The 17,583-nt window shown below is 43.0% G+C and overlaps 1 protein-coding gene across 3 annotated transcripts in view; it reads left to right on the top strand.

Annotated features, from left to right (window-relative positions):
* The first annotated feature begins 465 nt into the window (after nucleotides 1–465).
* Nucleotides 466–17,583, top strand: part of FUT8 (fucosyltransferase 8) — a 287,005-nt gene continuing 269,887 nt past the window's right edge. For 2 of the 3 annotated variants that reach the window (XM_048854025.2, XM_048854024.2), the window contains exon 1: nucleotides 467–733. The gene's annotated coding sequence lies outside the window, so the exon portion shown is untranslated. Of the gene's footprint in view, nucleotides 734–17,583 lie in introns of all 3 variants that reach the window. The other variant, XM_048854022.2, reaches the window with a different exon arrangement.

The raw sequence follows: 17,583 nt of genomic DNA on the forward strand, positions 1-17,583 counted from the left end.
TCTGCGGGCTGTGCGAAGCGACTCAGCCTCGCCCGCCACAGCCACCTACCAGCGGCAGGGGGCCCCGCCCGGCAGGCTGAGGCCGCGCTCAGACCCGCGCTCAGCGGGCTCTGCTCCGGCAGCTGCCCCGCTCCGCCCTGTGCGCGGGGCGAGAGCCCTGGCCGGCGGCTCCCGCGGGCGCGGCGCTGGGGAGAAGGGGAGATGCGCCGAGTGCCGGTGCTCCGCCAAGCCGTGCCCAAGGCACAGCCGCGCGGGGGTCCAGCCTGTCGCCGTCGGGCAGCCTCGGCCGCGCTGTAGGAGCCAGCGCCGAACAGCATCGCTCCGCCAAGCAGGGCTCGCGGAATCTGGGCCAGTCGCAAGAGCGTCATGGATGGCGCATGCGCACTGCCGGCGGCTAGTGCTGTCTACCCAGCTTAACCGAATCCCTCCCCTACACTAGAAGCGCCGTTCGCCAATTGAGCGCTCACAGGCTGCCGGGCTCTGGTGCGCGCACCCGCTCAGCACTCTTACTCCCCGGAGCGCGCGCGCGCGCTCCCGCTCCCTGACGCGCGCTCGCTCCGCGCTGTGTCTCTCGCGCCCGCTCGCTCAGTCAGAAGCTCCGTTAAGCGACGGCAGGTTCCTGTTTCCGTATTTTCATCCCCCTCCAGACCCGCGTCCGCGCGCCGACGCCTCCTGCAAGCCGGCACCCGCAGCAGGAGGGGAGCCGGCGGGCGCTGCTGCTGCTGCTACTCGGGTAAGAGGTTGCGGGGGTCCGGGTGTGGAGGCGCTGAGAAGCGGGGGGGGCGATTCGGGGCTGCTCCAGCTGCCGCTCCCCATCCCTCCCCGGGCCTGGGCTGCGGAGGCTCGAACGCGGCTCAGCGGCTGCCGCCGGTGGGGGAAGGGGAGAGCGTCCCCCGCCGGGTGCCAGGCTCCCCGCGTGGTGCCACGGGCCGGGGCCTGAGCCGCTGGGGAGCAGGGGGCTGCTGAACCCCTGTGCGCGGCGGGGCCGCTGGCCGGCCCCCGGGGAGCCGCGTGCGAGTCCCGAGCTCCCGCAGCGAGTCGCCGGGGGAGCGCGGAGCGGGCTGCGCGGGCGGAGGCGGCGCTCCTGGGGCCGGGCTGCCGCGGGGTTCGGGGAGGGGAGCGCTGCTGTCGTCCTGCGAGCTGCTGCTGCCGCCGCCGCCGCCGCCAGGGAAGAGGCGGCGGCGGCGGCGGCGGCAAACTTCACTCACCCGGCAGATGCCCCGGCCCCGCAGTCAGTCTTTGCAGGGTGAAATGACGAGCAGAAAATGCTGGTGGTGGGAGTGGATCTCCGGTGAGCCCCCTTAACGTGAAGGGCCCCGGGGAGCCCAGAGGAGTGACTGCCCCACGAATCCGCTCCGAAGTCGGTTACTGCCGGGCGCTTGCCCACACGAGGATCTTTAACCATCTTCTACCTCGTATTAATTTACAGGACTTTGAACTGTAGTGTAGATAAGGCACTGGTGCTTGTTCCTAGGCATGTTTAATTCTAGGGATGCTGTGGCCAGTTGATTGTTTATGGCAGCACCCGCTGTGTGCTAGTTGCTTTCCAAACACTCAGAAAGGATGGGCCTTGTTTAAAAAAAAAACCATAATGTAAGTAAGGACAGACCAGTAAACAGAGGTTAGGGGAAAGGGGACAAGGGTAGTCATATTACCTACAATTTATTACATCAGTCATCTTACTTGTTGCCTCGTGCTGTCAGCAACTGTTTGTTTGTTTATATCACCTTGTTGTCTCATTATTTAGATAACATATAGCACTTGAGTGCAGAGGTCCAGACATATGCTATATGTTGTAGGATTGGGCCTTAGACTGTAAACTCTTTGAGACAGAGACTGTTTTTGGGTTTGTCTGCACTATGGAGATTATACTGACATGGCTATGTCAGTACAGCCTTATAGTGTTGACACAATTTACGCTGACAGAGGGATTTTTCTGTCGTCGTAGGAACACCACCACCCTAAACAACGTGAGCTATGTCAAGCACTCTTCTGTTAATATAGTACGTCTACAGTGGGAATTATATTGGCATAACTATATCAGGGATATGGTTTTTTTTTTTACACCCCCAACTGACTATGCCCATATAACTCTCATGTGTAGACCAAGCCATATAGCCAGAGTCGAGTGGGGCCATGGTTTGCCCATGCTACCCTCTTGGTGCTACTTCAATATAGATACTATATAATAATACATTATGTCTGGGAACATACTTGTGTTCTGCTTATATTAGAATTTACAATCATGTTTAGTTGGCGTGTTACAGTAGCATTTTTAATAATTTTCTATCAATTTCTAGGCATTGTCTAACGGTCATGGGGATACTTCGAAATGGCCATTTAGAAGTGAGGTAGTTCTTGGGTTTCACAATATTATGAGGTCAATTTTTTGAAAATCATCCTTATCTTAAGTAACAAAAAACTCGAAGTTGTAAACTGTATGGGCAACTATAAAGGCAGTTGATATTTGCTGGTTCCCTGTGTGGTCACTAAAAACAGATTTTACAGTAATCTTTTTACATGTATGAAAGTTCACAATCAACAATATTTATATTGGTGACTACAATTTGAATGACAGACTTTTATTTTTAATAATCTGTATTTGCTTGGATGCTGCAGCTGTACAAGCTTGTACACTGCCAAAATTGTATGAGTACTTGCCTAAAATAATTTCAAGATGAAATCATTCTGCATTGTGCAGCGAAGCAGTGTTTTGCTAAGTCCCGTCCCCCCCCATACACACAACAAACCAGCCAGTTTTTCCATGTATAAAGTGTAATTAGTTATTCATATTTCTGAGCAAGCTGTTCAATAAAGAGGATAAAGTAAGAAGCAGACACTGGAATGCTGAATTGCACAAGTTCAGTATCTCAGACGTAGACAACTGGAGATGTGTATCTGACAGCTGAAGAATGTAGGCGGTCTTAAAGTTGTAACTGCTTTTTCTCTTGTTGCTTGATTTTGTTTAGAATCTTGTCTGAGTAAATTAGCTAAGCAACTGAAAGGAAACTCTGTGACTACAAGAACAGGTGTAAAACATCTTTATACTTTCCCAAGAACAAATGGATTAATAAAATCAGCAAGGATACTAAGATCCATAGAGTTTTACTAGTTTCTGTAATCTAATTTTAATTGTTTATGATTACTTTATTAAGGTGCAAACAAAGAGATTAGTTTGAGCGTATAATGGAATTGTGTTGAAGATGATAAATGTATTAGACAGTTCCTGAAATACCCATCTGATTAAGAAAAGTTTTAATCTGTTCAGACCTATTGTAGCTGTATACATGAGTGCCCTGCTTACCCGTTGTATTTTAGATTGAATGAATTTCAAAGTCTTGTTTGTGGATTTTGGCTATTCATTTTGTGATCAGTCTTTTCAGCATAATTTCAGGGATTCAGTGATATCTTCTGAAAGAAATAGTTGAATTTGAGTATTTAAATCTTTTGTATAGTCAAAGTTTAAAATAAAAAGTAATTACAATATTGTTAGACTGGTCTGGAGGGGGAGCTAGTGTCAAAGCAAAATATAACTTCAATTATGCTAGAATCGTTCAAAAGCCTGCAGATCTATTTCCAGTTTGACCATGGGATATACCAATACCATAAAGAAAAGAAATGTAGATTTATGGTAGACCATTCAAAAAACTGCAGATCTCTTTCCAGTTTGATCACAGGATGGACCAATAATACAATAAAGAAATATAGATAATGCATATTATATCTGAATGTTTATAATGTATCTGTACTAATGTATACTATACATCATATAAAAAAAGTGATACATCTGCATTATATGTAGCCAAACCGGACAGTCTCTATGCAAAAGAATAAATGGACACAAATCTGACATCAGGAATCATAACATTCAAAAACTGGTAGGAGAACACTTCAGCCTCTCTGGCCACTCAGTAGAAGATTTAAGGGTGGCAATTTTGCAACAGAAAAGCTTAAAAAACAGACTCCAACGAGAAACTGCTGAGCTTAAATTAATATGCAAACTAGATACCATTAACTTGGGTTTGAACAGAGACTGGGAGTGGCTGGGTCATTACACATATTGAATCTATTTCCCTTAGTTAAGTATCCTCACATCTTCTTGTCAACTGTCTAAATGGGCCATCTTGATTATCATGACAAAAGTTTTTTTCTCTTGCTGATAATAGGTCATCTTAACTAATTAGCCTCTCACAGTTTGTATGGCAACTTCCAACTTATCTCTGTGTGTGTGTGTGTGTGTGTGTGTGTGTATAATAACAATCTTATTATATGTTCCATTCTATGCATCCGATGAAGTGGACTGTAGCCCATGAAAGCTTATGCTGTAATAAATTTGTTAGTCTCTAAGGTGCCACAAGTACTCGTGTTCTATATGCATTACATACACATACATACATACATACAAACTCCTCTACTAACAGAACATTATGAAGGTTATAAAGTCAAGCTCTCACAGGTTACAAAATGCCAGAGTTAAGATTGGCTGTACAGCCTTAATTCAGACCTCTTGTGCATATACACTATGCTACAATCTTTAGTTACATGACCACGTACTATTTTTCCACAGGACCCCTGCCTCATTCAGTGCACAGGATGAATCTGCTCTGGGGATAAATCAAGGTTGAGTAGGAAAGTAAGCTCTTGTCTTGTAGGATCCCATCTTCATTTGTTGCACAATTTGGAACATGTGTAACAAATGAGGCAAGGGTTTGTAAGAAGAGGAAAAAATGGGGTCTCATGGTTAAAGCAGATGAATGCTGACCTGGAGAATTGGATTCTATCCCTTCCTTTGCTACAGAGTTTCTGTGTAATGCTAAGCAACTCACTTAAACCAGACTTTTTACATGTGGTTACTAATTGTGTTTCTCTCATTTTCTGGGTGCCTGACTTGAGATCCTGGGATCTGATTTGCAGAAGTGCTGACCAGTCACAGCTGCAGTTAAAGTCAATGGAAACTGTGCTTCGAACATATATTGTGCTAAATCTTAAAAAATCAGATTGCGCACCCAAATTTAGTGGATACTTTTGAGCTTAATCTCTTTGTGCCTCAGTTCCTCATCTGTAAAAAGGAGATAATAATAGCCCCTCACTTCAAAGGGGTATTGTGAAAATAAATTCATTAATGTTCATGAAGCACTCAGATACTGTAATGATGAGCATCATAGAAAGGCCCATGAGGAATCTGATAAATTTGTTTTTAGAGCTGGGTTTGAATAGTATGCGATAAAGAAGGTATGGAGCCACACATAGAACAGTATGGAAAAAACAAAATATCAAATAGTTAAGCAAGCACCATTCGTCCTATGCACTGAATGGGATAGGGTTCTGTGGATAAAATGGTGTGTGATCATGTAGTTAAACTGTTTCACAATGCATATGCACAAGGGAGTTGAATTAAAGTTTCACAGGCAACATTAATTTTCTGGTGTTTCCTAACTTGATCTTGTAACCTTAAAAATGTTTGTATTATCTAATTTCCTAGTTTTTTAAAGAAACAAATTGAAAAAACAAGAATTTCATCATCTGGTGGCATATAGACACCAACATGAGTCATCAGCAGGGTTGGAACGTTTAGATCAACCACACAGACCTCTGCCACTTGTGCTAATGGAATAAACGACAGCAGTATTAGGCTGTCATCATCTATTTGGACTAGTGCCAGAGGGGGATGAGACATGCCAGTAGGTTTAACAGTTGTTTGCTGACAGCAGAGGAATGGTGAGATGCAAGAACCTTGGGTCCCATTCCAAGTTATGGAGAGGAGTGTGTTCTAGTGTAGTGGTTCTCAAAATAGGGCCGCTGCTTGTTCAGGGAAAGCCCCTGGCGGGCCGGGCCAGTTTGTTTACCTGCTGCGTCCGCAGGTTAGGCCAATTGCGGCTCCCGCTGGCCGTGGTTCACTGCTCCAGGCCAATGGGGGCTGCAGGAAGGGCGGCCAGCACATCCCTCAGCCCGTGCCGCTTCCCGCAGCCCACATTGGCCTGGAGCAGCGAACCGCGGCCAGTGGGAGCTGTGATCGGCCAAACCTGCGGATGCGGCAGGTAAACAAACCGGCCCGGCCTGCCAAGGACTTTCCCCGAACAAGCGGCGGCCCTAGTTTGAGAACCACTGTTCTAGTGAGCAAAGAGTTTTCTGTTTATTTCCCCCCTCCAAACTGTGACCCTTTCTGAGCTATCCCTTACGTTCTCTCCTTCCTGTCTCTTCCCCACTTTGGCTATTCATCCCAACCCTATTCTCCTCACCTAACCAGTCCCAGTCTCTGCTCCTCAGGTTTTCATACCAGCCTGTCTCCTTGACCAGAGAGTTCTAGTCTCGCCTCTTCAGACACCCAGTCCCAGTGTCCCCCTCCAATCCCAATCTCCTTGCCTAGCTAGTTCCAGTTCCCTCCCTCCTGGGCTTTGATCCAGTCTGTTTCTCTCCCTCATCCTGCTTGCCAGTTGCCCATTCCCTTTGGATCCCAGTGCCAATCTTTCTCCCAGGCTCTTTGACCAATCTCATTGTCCTGTACCCTCCCTGCAGCTCCTTGTCCCAATCTCTTCACCCAGCCAGCCCCGCTTCTCCCCCGACACCACAACTCCTCATCATGTCACTTGTTCTCAGCCCCATTCTCTTTGTCCAGCGAGTCTTAGTTCCCCTCCCCCATCCCACTTACTGACTCCCAGTCTTTCCATACACCATTTCCTTTTCTGGCTCCTAGACCCTGCCCCCCAGTCCTAGTTTCCTACTTCTATTTCTCCCCCCCCCTTCTCAGCAGTTATGGCTTGTCCCCTCTGTGTTCATATTAGACAGCTTACTCCTCCACGCTTCATTGAGAGCAGTACACAGGAGAGATATGGCTCTCCGCTTTCATTTCAGGTGCCTGTACCAGGACCCAGCACAGCCCGCAGCCTCCCAGAGCTGAAATTGCAGGGGAAGTCCTACTCAGTCCCCTGCAGTCCAGGGCTGCAGCAAGCTCAGTGGAGATGAATTCAAGCAATTTATCTGCTAAAATTATATAGTCTCTATTGTGCAAACTGATTTATTTATTTATTTTCCAAAAGCCAAATTCGGGCAGATTTTCACAGGAATGGCAAAAATCACATCCCTTATACATAGGCCACCACTCCTCTGACAAATTTCAGGTCCCTGATCCAATGCATTGGGGTGCTAGAGCTGCTCAAGGAAACGGTTGCCATTTTTTTTTTCAGCCTGGGCAAAACAACGTATTTTTCCATAGCCTTGTTCTTGAAAACATCTGAACTGTGTTTGCTGATTTTTTCCAAAACAGTTCAGCCTTGGGTGTACACTTGGAATGGAAAACTTCAGCCTGAATGGCTGAAGTTTGGCAAAGTTATATTCAACTGAAAACTGTTTTATAATAAGGAGTGTCTGCTAACCTTAATAATAGGTGGTGCTTCCAGCCTAGCCTATAATTAAGGATAAGATTATGTCACGGAATTCACAGATTCTGTGACTTTCAGAGACCTCTGTGACATTTTCAGCTTCAGCTCCAGGGTGGCAGGGCCGGAGTTCTCAGCAGGTATGGGGGACCCAGAACTCTCAACCAGTATGTGGGGGAGGGGCCCCTGGATCTGTCAGCTGGCACGGGCAGTGGGTAGGCCCCCCTGGAGCTGTTGGCCGCTGCAACAGTATGTGCTGGACCCCTCCTCCTCTCTCACTGGGGCTCAGGCTCTTCCCCACCCCCTCAGCCGCCCGCGCTTGAACTTGTAACATTTTAATTTTAAAAATTAAAGGGGGGAGGGATACCTCAGTGGTTTGAGCATTGGCCTGCTAAACCCAGGGTTGTGAGTTCAATCCTTGAGGGGGCCATTTAGGGATTTGTGACATAAATTGGGGATTGGTCCTGCTTTGAGCAGGGGGTTGGACTAGATGACCTCCTGAGGTCCCTTCCAATCCTGATATTTCTATGATTTTCTATGATTCTATGAATTTCCAGTGGGAACTTTTTTCTGATGATGTAATACTGTTGAGAATTGGTGGTCAATTCTGAGTTTAAAACTTCCCAATCTAAAACTTTTGTGTTAAACTTGTCCCATTGTTTGAAATCTTTTTAACCCACACTAATAATCTTAAAGGGAACGTAAAATAGAGAGCTGTGGGGGAGGGAGAAGAGGATATTCCTATGCTGTTAGTCTGACTGCAACATGTTTGTTAAATATCTCACCTCAAGTCTTTAAATCATAACTATGCCTGAGGCAAAGTGCTATTGTTAAATGATTGTCAGGAGGTGCTTTAATTGTGATGCAAGCTGCCATCAGCAGAGAGATTCAACTGATACTTCACTGGAGAGCTCAACATCTCCAGTGGTTGGCAAGTAGGGATCCCAAGGTCTGAATGCATCCAATGAAGGGAGCTGTAGCTCACGAAAGCTTGTGCTCAAATACATTTGTTAGTCTCTAAGGTGCCACAAGTACTCCTTTTCTTTTTGCGAATACAGACTAACACGGCTGCTACTCTGAAACAAGGTCTCTTTGTAAGTGGTGGTTTCTGCAACAAAGCATAGTAAATTTCTAGGGGATCTACAGGTAGCTGTTTTACCTAGTTCCTTCTAACATCAGCCGAAATGAAAATGTGATCTACGTAGTTTACTTGTTTGCATATTGTGATACAGCAGGGCCAGGGAGCAGTGGGAGAGTGGTAGAGGGGAGATATATAAGCCCTAGGCTAATTTAGGTGTGGTTTCCTGTAGACTAGGGAGGGTTGCTACAGATTAATTGGAGCACCTGTAGTCAATTAAGGCCCTGTCAGGAACCTAATAAAACCCCCTGCTTCAGGCAGTCAGGGGTGTGTGAGGAAGGAGAGAGGACTGGAGTTTGGAGGTGTATTTCTGAGACTTGTAAAACCAGAGGATCGAAGGAAGGGAGACTCCCTCCCCCAGCATCAAAGACTGAGGTTAACTCTACCCAAGGGGGAAGAGGATAATGAACCTGCAGGGACTGAGGGGCTGGGGCTCAGAGTGAGGAACAAATCAGACCCCTCCCCCGTTTCCCTTCTCTACCACTTTCCAAGGCCACTAGTGGGGCCCTTGGTGCCCCAAGAGCAGGGGCAAGGGGTGGTATTTTAGCCCCCCACCAACAAAAGCGCAGGACCCACCATACCAACATCGGCCATTTTGTCACAATATATAGTGTTCAGAATAAAATGGAACACTTCACGACTGATTACAGAGCTATACAGAACAATTCTGCAAGTCTAGAATTTGAGGCCTGCATTGACGCTAATTACCCTATGATGCACATTGAGGAAAAAAGGTTGGTATGCTTCCACAAAATCAGACTTACAATGAAAGAATGCCTTAGAACTGCATGTCTGTTTGGTAACCTTATAGTGCTAAGGTGAAAGTAGTTATAGTTGCTTTTAGGGCTGTTCATTAATTGCAGTTAACTCATGCGATTAACTCAAAAAAATTAATCACAATTAAAATTAATTGCAGTTTTAACTGCACTGTTAAACAGAATACCAGTTGAAATTTATTAAATTTTGCATATTTTTCTACATTTTCAAATATATTGATTTAAATTACAACACACAATACAAAGTGTACAGTGCTCACTTCATATTATTTTTTATTACAAATATTTGCACTGTAAAAATCATAAAAGAAATATTATTTTGAAATTCACCTCGTACAAGGACTGTAATGTAATCTCTTTATTGTGAAAGTGCAACTTACAAATGTAGGTTTTTTTGTTACATAACTGCACTCAAAAACAAAACAATATAAAACTTTAGAGCCTACAAGTCCACTCAGTCCTACTTCTTGTTCAGTCAATCTCTTAAACAAGTTTGTTTACATTTTCAGGAGATAATGCTGCCCACTTCTCAATTACAATATCATCTGAAAGTGAGAACAGGCGTTCGCATGGCACTTGTGTAGCCATGGTATTTACGTACCAGATATGCTAAACATTTGTATGCCCCTTCATGCTTCAGCCACCATTCCAGAGGACATGCTTCCATGTGGATGATGCTGGTTTAAAAAAAAGAAAAGTGTTAATTAAATTTGTGACTGAACTCCTTGGGGGAGAATTGTATGTCTCTTGCTCTGTTTTACCCGCAATCTGCCATATATTTCATGTTATAGCAGTCTTGGACAATGACCCAGCACATGTTGTTTATTTTAAGAACACTTTCACTGCAGATTTAATAAAATGCCAAGAAGGTACCAATGTGAGATTTCTAAAGATAGCACTTGACCTAAGGTTTAAGAATCTGAAGACCTTCCAAAAATCTGAGAGGGATGAGGTGTGGAACATGCTTTCAGAAGTCTTAAAAGAGCAACACTCCAATGCGGAAACTACAGAACCCGAACCACCAAAAAAAAGAAAATCAACCTTCTGCTGGTGGCGTCTGTTTCAGATGATGACAATGAACTGCGTTGGTCCACACTGCTTTGGATCGTTATTGAGCAGTATTTGTCATCAGCTTGGACACGTCCTCTAGAATGGTGGCTCAGTACAGTACTTGTACTTGTATTAGGTGAGTTGAAAAATACTATTTCTCTTGTTTTTTTTTCAATGCAACTATTTGTAATAAAAATATAAATATAAAGTGACCACTGTAAACTTTGTATTCTGTGTTGTAATTGAAAGCAATATATTTGAAAATGTACAAAACATCCACAAATATTTAAATAAATGGTATTCTTTTATTGTTTAACAGTGTGATTAATCATGATTAATTTTTTAAATTGCTTGACAGCCCTAATTTCTTTTAAAAGTAGAATATTTGGAGAGATTTAATAGTGACGAGTTACTCTGACAATTTTTACTTTGTAGAATTAACAATTTTGTAAAAGTTTGTGGAATAGTATTGTGCATATCTTGTGGCAGATGGTTCTGGTTAGTTTGGTTAGTTACATAATTTTTCTACCCAGGATATTTCTGCTAACCTTTTTAAATATATTATGTATTCTAAAAGTACTGTATAATACAGGTTAGTGCTGTTCCAGCTACTTCCCGATATCTTTCATTAGCCTTTTGAGTTACGTGGGTTAAACTTTTCTATAATTTAGTAGAATTTATATGGTAATCAATGTTTTTATGATGAAAATAGTGGCTGTCCTTAAACTCTTTCAGATCTGAAGACTTTTTGAAACCTGTTATTATTTTGTATATATACACATTTGTTCATAAAACTTGCTTCTGTGTCTGAATACAAATCAATAGCATGAGTTGCATGTAGGAGGTGAGCATGCAAAGGTTACCTTTTTAACCTCCATAATTAACAACTGTTCTCTAGAAAATAGAGTGATTGGGTACGTAAGTCTTAATACTTCGTAATAGAATAAACATGCGTCTGCTGTGGGGGGGGGGGAAATGGTCCAACTCTGTATACAAAAGACTAGAAATTCGTTGTACCACTGCTGAGCTGTGACCCTTCAGAAAAGCAGATGGTATGTACATGTGTGCTTTTGCCGCCACATAAAAACACCTATCCAAAAAAGCAGTTAATTAAATTGGCACATTAACTTATGATAACTTTCCTCCTCATGCTTGGTGAGTATAAGAATGCTTTTGTTGAACAAGAAAAAAGTGATTTGTTGCAAAAATGTGTTGAAGTATTAAAATTGACAAGAGCCTTGAAGGTCTCTCTTCACCTTCCCTATCTTTCGTTTTGACATCACCATAAGCAAGGAACATACTTGAAAAATCATTGAGACAAGCAGTTAAGTGTAGCCAGAGCTTCTGATAACCTCAGCTGTGCTTGGAGAGGGCCCAAGAAATTCAGGATCATAACTAAACTTTTATGATTGTGATATTAAGTAGTGTTTAAAAAAATTTTTTTTCTTAATTTTTGCCTAATGTGTAATAATGCAAACAGTACAGGAATTCCCATAGCTAGGGCCCTACTAAATTCACGGCCATGAAAAATGCGTCACAGGCCATGAAATCTGGTCCCTGCCCCCTCCTTCCCATAAATTCTGGTATGTTTTGTGTGCTTTTACCTTGTGCTGTACAGATTTCATGGGGGGAGACCAGCATTTCTCAAATTGGGGGGTTCTGGCCCAAAAGAGAGTTGCGGGATGGGGTAGAGTGTGTTGCAAGGTTATTTTAAGTGGGGGGGTTTATGGTATTGCCACCCTTACTTCTGCTCTGCCTTCAGATCTGTCTGGCTAGACAGCGGTGGCTGTTGGGCCAGCTGCCCAGCTCTGAAGGTAGTGCCCTGCCAGCAACAGCGCAGAAATAAGAGTGGCAGTACTGCAACCTCCCCCCCCCCCCGCCCCACAACTTCTTTTTGGGTCAGGACCCCTACAATTACAACACCTGAAATTTCAGTTTTAAATAGTTGAAATCATTAAATTTACGATTTTAAAAATCCTGTAACTGAAATTGACCAAAATGGACCATGAATTTGGTAGGGCCCTATACATGGTAAATTAGACTAGTACTCTAGTCAGGTAAACTGTATAATAGTAGCCAATACGAGCTGTTGCAGAGGAATGTGGCAGGAACCATACAGTGGGCAGGTTATTACATAACTGCCCATAGTGAAACAACTTCCAATTCTCCCCAATAATTAGGGCAATTGGGACTTACAGTATTTCAGGTGAAGGTTCCTAATAGTCGTCTTTAATCCTAACTAACCTACATTATTGCTATCTGAAAGTTTTCACGTCACTGTTCATCCACTTGATATGTTCAAAGAATTCTGATAAAGTAGAGAAGCATAATTTTCCTTTGCCAAAGTAGTGTTTGCTTGTCCCTTACACATTATGAGTAATGTGTTTTAAAATCTGTTTTTAATTATTGTTTCAGACAATTTACCTGGTCCTGACATACAGTTCTACTGGTCTGTAATTTCTAGGATTATCGCTAGCACTTAAAAAAAAAAAATTAGGTAAAACATTTGCCTGCTATCTTCTTCCAGCCCTCCTGTATAGTAGCAGGTTTTATTGAAGGAATGCCGCCAATCAGTGGTTGTCATCAAATACTTTACTCTCAAATACCTTCAAAAATTCTGAAGGAATACTGTCTGGTTCTGGTTATTTGTTGCTCTTTAGTTTATCAGCCTGTACCACCATCCTCCTTTTATTTTAAAAAACACGTAAATTCCTGACAGTAGCTCATCTTTATTTCAAGAGAACCGTGGGAGTAACGCAACGGGTTCTTAGATCTCTGGTGTTATTACCTCAGCATCCCTGTCTTGGAACCTGGGTTTTCCTCTTTGGTTCTGCAGTCTTCATTGCTCTTGCCTTCCAGCCAAAGAAAAAGACACCCCTTCCAAGTGTAAAAAGTCCCAAATAAAGAAGTATTCTCTAGACTCAGTTCTTTACCCTTGCTGATGCAGGATTGCCTTTCTTGGGCTAAATAATGTCTTCATCTTCCCTGGGCTACAGATGCCTTCTTTTTTCTCCCTGGGCTCCAGTAGTTCTTTACCCTGTTGATGCAGGGGTTTGAAGGTGGCGTTCTTCCTGTCTTCTCTGGAAGCAGAAGCCCAACTCTCCTAAACAAGGATTTACAACAGCAACTGAGCCTCCATCCCACCCCAGTACTATATTGTCTCAGCCTTTCCTTCTTCCATCATAGCCCCTTGCATCCTTTCACAGTCTGTTGTCATAGGCCTTTTCAACAACCCTATTATTGAGGTCAGAGTTTCCTAAGCTCTCTTGGCAGTGAGCTGCTCTCCAGATTCCATCTCCCCTGGTCTTTCAGTACCACCACCTGCTCTCTGTTGGTGTCTCTGAGCCCCTCCTGGCTTCTGCAGAAAAATCTCACCCAACATCTTGATTCAATCCTGGTCTCTGTTCTTCTGAGCCAAGAACAACACTTTATATAATTCTGGCACAGTCACATGGCTCCTGGTTCATATGACCTATCTGGGCCTACTTCTCCCATCAGTCCCTCTTGGGAAAACATCTCTCAGAATTCCTCTCCTGTAAAGGCTTAAATCCCCAATAAAAGGCTGATGGGTGGTGCCTGTTCTTAATGAAGCCAGCATACTCTGGTAGTTATCTGTTCAACACCCTTACCAATAAAGATGGATGTAAAACTTCTTTGCTGTTTTCTTCTGTTCTTTAATTTTTTCCTTTATCCCTTGGTAGGAGTAAAATAATTACCATGGTTCATTTGTATTGCAATAGCAACTGATACATCGGCTGCTTGGTAAACTAGATGGACGCAAACAATAAGCATTGCAGTGCAACCAAATGTAGTGTCATGCATCTAGGAACAAAAATGCAGGGCATACTTATAGGATAGAAGATACTGTCCTGGGAAGTAGTGATTTAGAGAAACTTGGGGGCGTCATGGTAAACATTCAGCTGAACATAAGCTCCCAGTATGGTGCTTTGGACAAAAGGCTAGTAGATCCTTGGATGTGTAAAAAGAGGAATATTGAGTAGGAGTAGAGAGGTTATGTTACCTTTATATTTGACGCTGGTGCGACCATTCCTGGAATATTATCCGAGACTGGTGTCTATAATTCAAGAAGGTTGTTAATAAATTAGAGAGGAGCTATGACAATAAGGAAAGGATAGGAAAACATTCTTTATACTGATAGAATCAAAGAGCTCAGTCTATTTAGTTATTAAAGAGAAAGCTAATCATTGTCTATGAGTATCTATATGGGAACAGCAGTCTGATAATAGGCTCTTCAGTCTAGTAGACAAAGGTATAACAAGATCCAGTGACTGGAGGTTGAAGCTAGACAAATTCAGACCAAAATTAAGGTTCAGGTTTTTAACATTTGGGGTAATTATCCATTGGAACAACATATGTAGATTCTCCATCACTGGCAATATAAAAACCAAGATAGGATGTTTTTTTAAAAAAAATGCTCTAATTCAAACAGGAATTAATTTAGGCTAGTCCAGTGGCCTATGTTCTGCAAGAGGTCAGACTAGATGATCACAATGGTCCCTTCTGGCCTTATAATTTGAGTCTATACTCAAATATTCTAGTTAGGCTCAAAACTCTTGACTTCATTAGGGCTCTGTATGGGCCTAGAAATCTATCTATGTGGATCCAATTGTAGTATTGGGGTCATGATCTGTACATTTACTGTCATGGGAGTTCCAAGTTGATAGTGGTCATTTAAAATAACCCACTCTTTTTTTAGAAGTCCCAGATGAACATTTACGGTTAGAAGTAATAATAATGGAGAGAATTCCAAATGTAATACATTTTTCTTTACAGTATAAGAGCTTGCTAGAGGTTCAGAATGTTTCTTGAAATGTCCCTCAAAATTCTGATCACAACATTTTCCTAGTTCATCTGAAATGAAGCTCTTAAATTTAAGCTCTAATTGAACAGTTAAAATTCTTCTCTAATTTATAACCCTACACAGCCTAAGTGGGAATCTGGGGACAGATTTAGGAGTAGAGTTCCATCCTTGAAAATATTAGTGGTATAACTGTACTGATGAATGGCTGAATAAATCTACCTTGATTAAGGAAGATGGAATCATTTTAGTAACGGAGCCTTTCACTCCATGGAGGCTAAACTAGCTCTTAATAGGAAGGTGGTTGTCAAGGTCAGATTGAGGCACGTTGAAGGGACAGTGTGGAGAAACAGGCAAAGTAACTGCCAATATGTATCCATTTTGGGGCTAAACACAGGATGGCAGTCTCCAGGGCTTTCAGTCTGGCTCCTTTAATCAACATTACATCAATTTGGACTAGCCCATTTACATCTTTTTTTATATGTTGTCTTTCATTCTAATGTCCTGATAGTTACACACTGATTTTAATCAGTGTACAACTTTAAAAAAGGTATTAGTCTTTCACCATTAAGTAGGACAGAAATGACTAATTTGTAAAGAGCCACACATAAAAGAAGCATCAGATTATATACACAGCAAAACAGACAGAAGACAAACAAATATTTAGATATTTTGTTACCTTTTATTTGATACCCATAATACATTTACCTTTTAAAAAAAAACAAAAAACCCAGCACCACGTCCAGTTATTTTCAATATTAACATTTGGTAGACATGTCCCGTCTGTGAAATGTGTAATCAGAGATTTCACTCAATTTAATAGAATCACTAGAAACATCACGTCATAGGTGTTTGTAATGATGCTCACTCTGTAATATGGTAACACTGTGTTAAATAAATCTGGTGACTATGGTACATCTACACAGCAGTTAAACACTTGTGACTGGCCTGGGTCAGCTGACTTGGGCTGGGGCTGCAGGGCTGTAAAACTGCTATGTAGATGCTTAGGCTGGATTTTGTCCCAGAACCTGGGCTCCAGCCCAAGCTTGAATGCCCGAACACTGCAGTTAAACAGCAGTATCGCCTAAGTCAGCTGACATGGGCCAGCTGCTGGTGTTTAATTGTAGTGTAGACATACAATAGATTCCTGTATGTCTCCTTAAACAAAAGCTTATTGTTGTAATGATTGTTTTGTTTCTGATTTTTACATGGCAAGGATTAATAAACCTGTTAATACTTTCTTAATTAAATAGTTTAAAAAAAAAAAACAAAAAAGCATCAGAGGAAAAAGCGGGTAAGCAGAGATTGCCTAATAGGTAGTCAAGGTGAAGGATAAGTGAGCAAGCATAACTGTTTCAGGAAAAACCTTCATATGCTCAAAGGGCCAACTAATAGTGGATTCTCCTTAATCTCAGCACTTATTTAGTCCTTTTATTAAAGTGACAGTGACTCAAATTTTTGGGTATTTCTACACTATGAAATTAGATCGAATTTATAGAAGTCGGTTTTGTAGAAAGCGTTTTTATACAGTCGATTGTGTGTCCCCCCCCACAAATGCTCTAAGTGCATGGAGTCGGTGGAGTGTGTCCACAGTACCGAGGCAACCGTCAACTTCCGGAGCGTTGCACTGTGGGTGGCTATCCCACAGTTCCCGCAGTCTCCGCTGCCCATTTGAATTCTGGGTAGAAATCCCAGTGCCTGATGGGGCTAAAACATTGTCGTGGGTGGTTCTGGGTACATATCGTCAGGCCCCCCTTCCCTCCCTCCTTCCATGAAAGTAAGGGCAGACAATTGTTTTGCTCCTTTTTTCTTGAGTTACCTGTGCAGACACCATACCATGGCAAGCATGGAGCCCACTTAGCTAACCGTCACCGTATGTCTCCTGGGTGCTGGCAGACGTGGTACTGCATTGCTACACAGCAGCAGTTTATCGCCTTTTGGCAGCAAACAGTGCAGTATGACTGGTAGCCATCGTCGACGTAGTCCTGGGTGCTCTTTTAACCAACCTCAATGAGGTCGGGGCGCCTGGGCAAACATGGGAGTGACTCAGCCAGGTTATTTCCCTTTTAAGTTTCGTCTCATGGCGATTGAGTCCTACCGGCAGTGCACTGTCTTTTAATCAGCAGCCAGCACAAGATGATGGCCGGCAGTCATGCTGCACTGTCTTCTGCTGAGCACCTAGGAGATGACGATGGCTAGCGGTCATACTGCACAGTCTGCTGCCAGCAAGATGTATAAAGATAGATGAAGTGGCTCAAAACAAGAAATAGACCAGATTTGTTTTGTATTCATTTTCTCCTCCCTCCCTCTGTGAAATCAATGGCCTGTTAAACCCAGTTTTGAGTTCTATCCTTGTGGTTTTGAGTTCTATTCTTGAGGGGGCCATTCAGTTTCTCACAAAGCCACTCCCTTTGTTGATTTTAA

Source organism: Caretta caretta, chromosome 6 (genome assembly GCF_965140235.1).
Source record: "Caretta caretta isolate rCarCar2 chromosome 6, rCarCar1.hap1, whole genome shotgun sequence".
In the NCBI taxonomy this organism is placed as follows: domain Eukaryota; kingdom Metazoa; phylum Chordata; order Testudines; family Cheloniidae; genus Caretta; species Caretta caretta.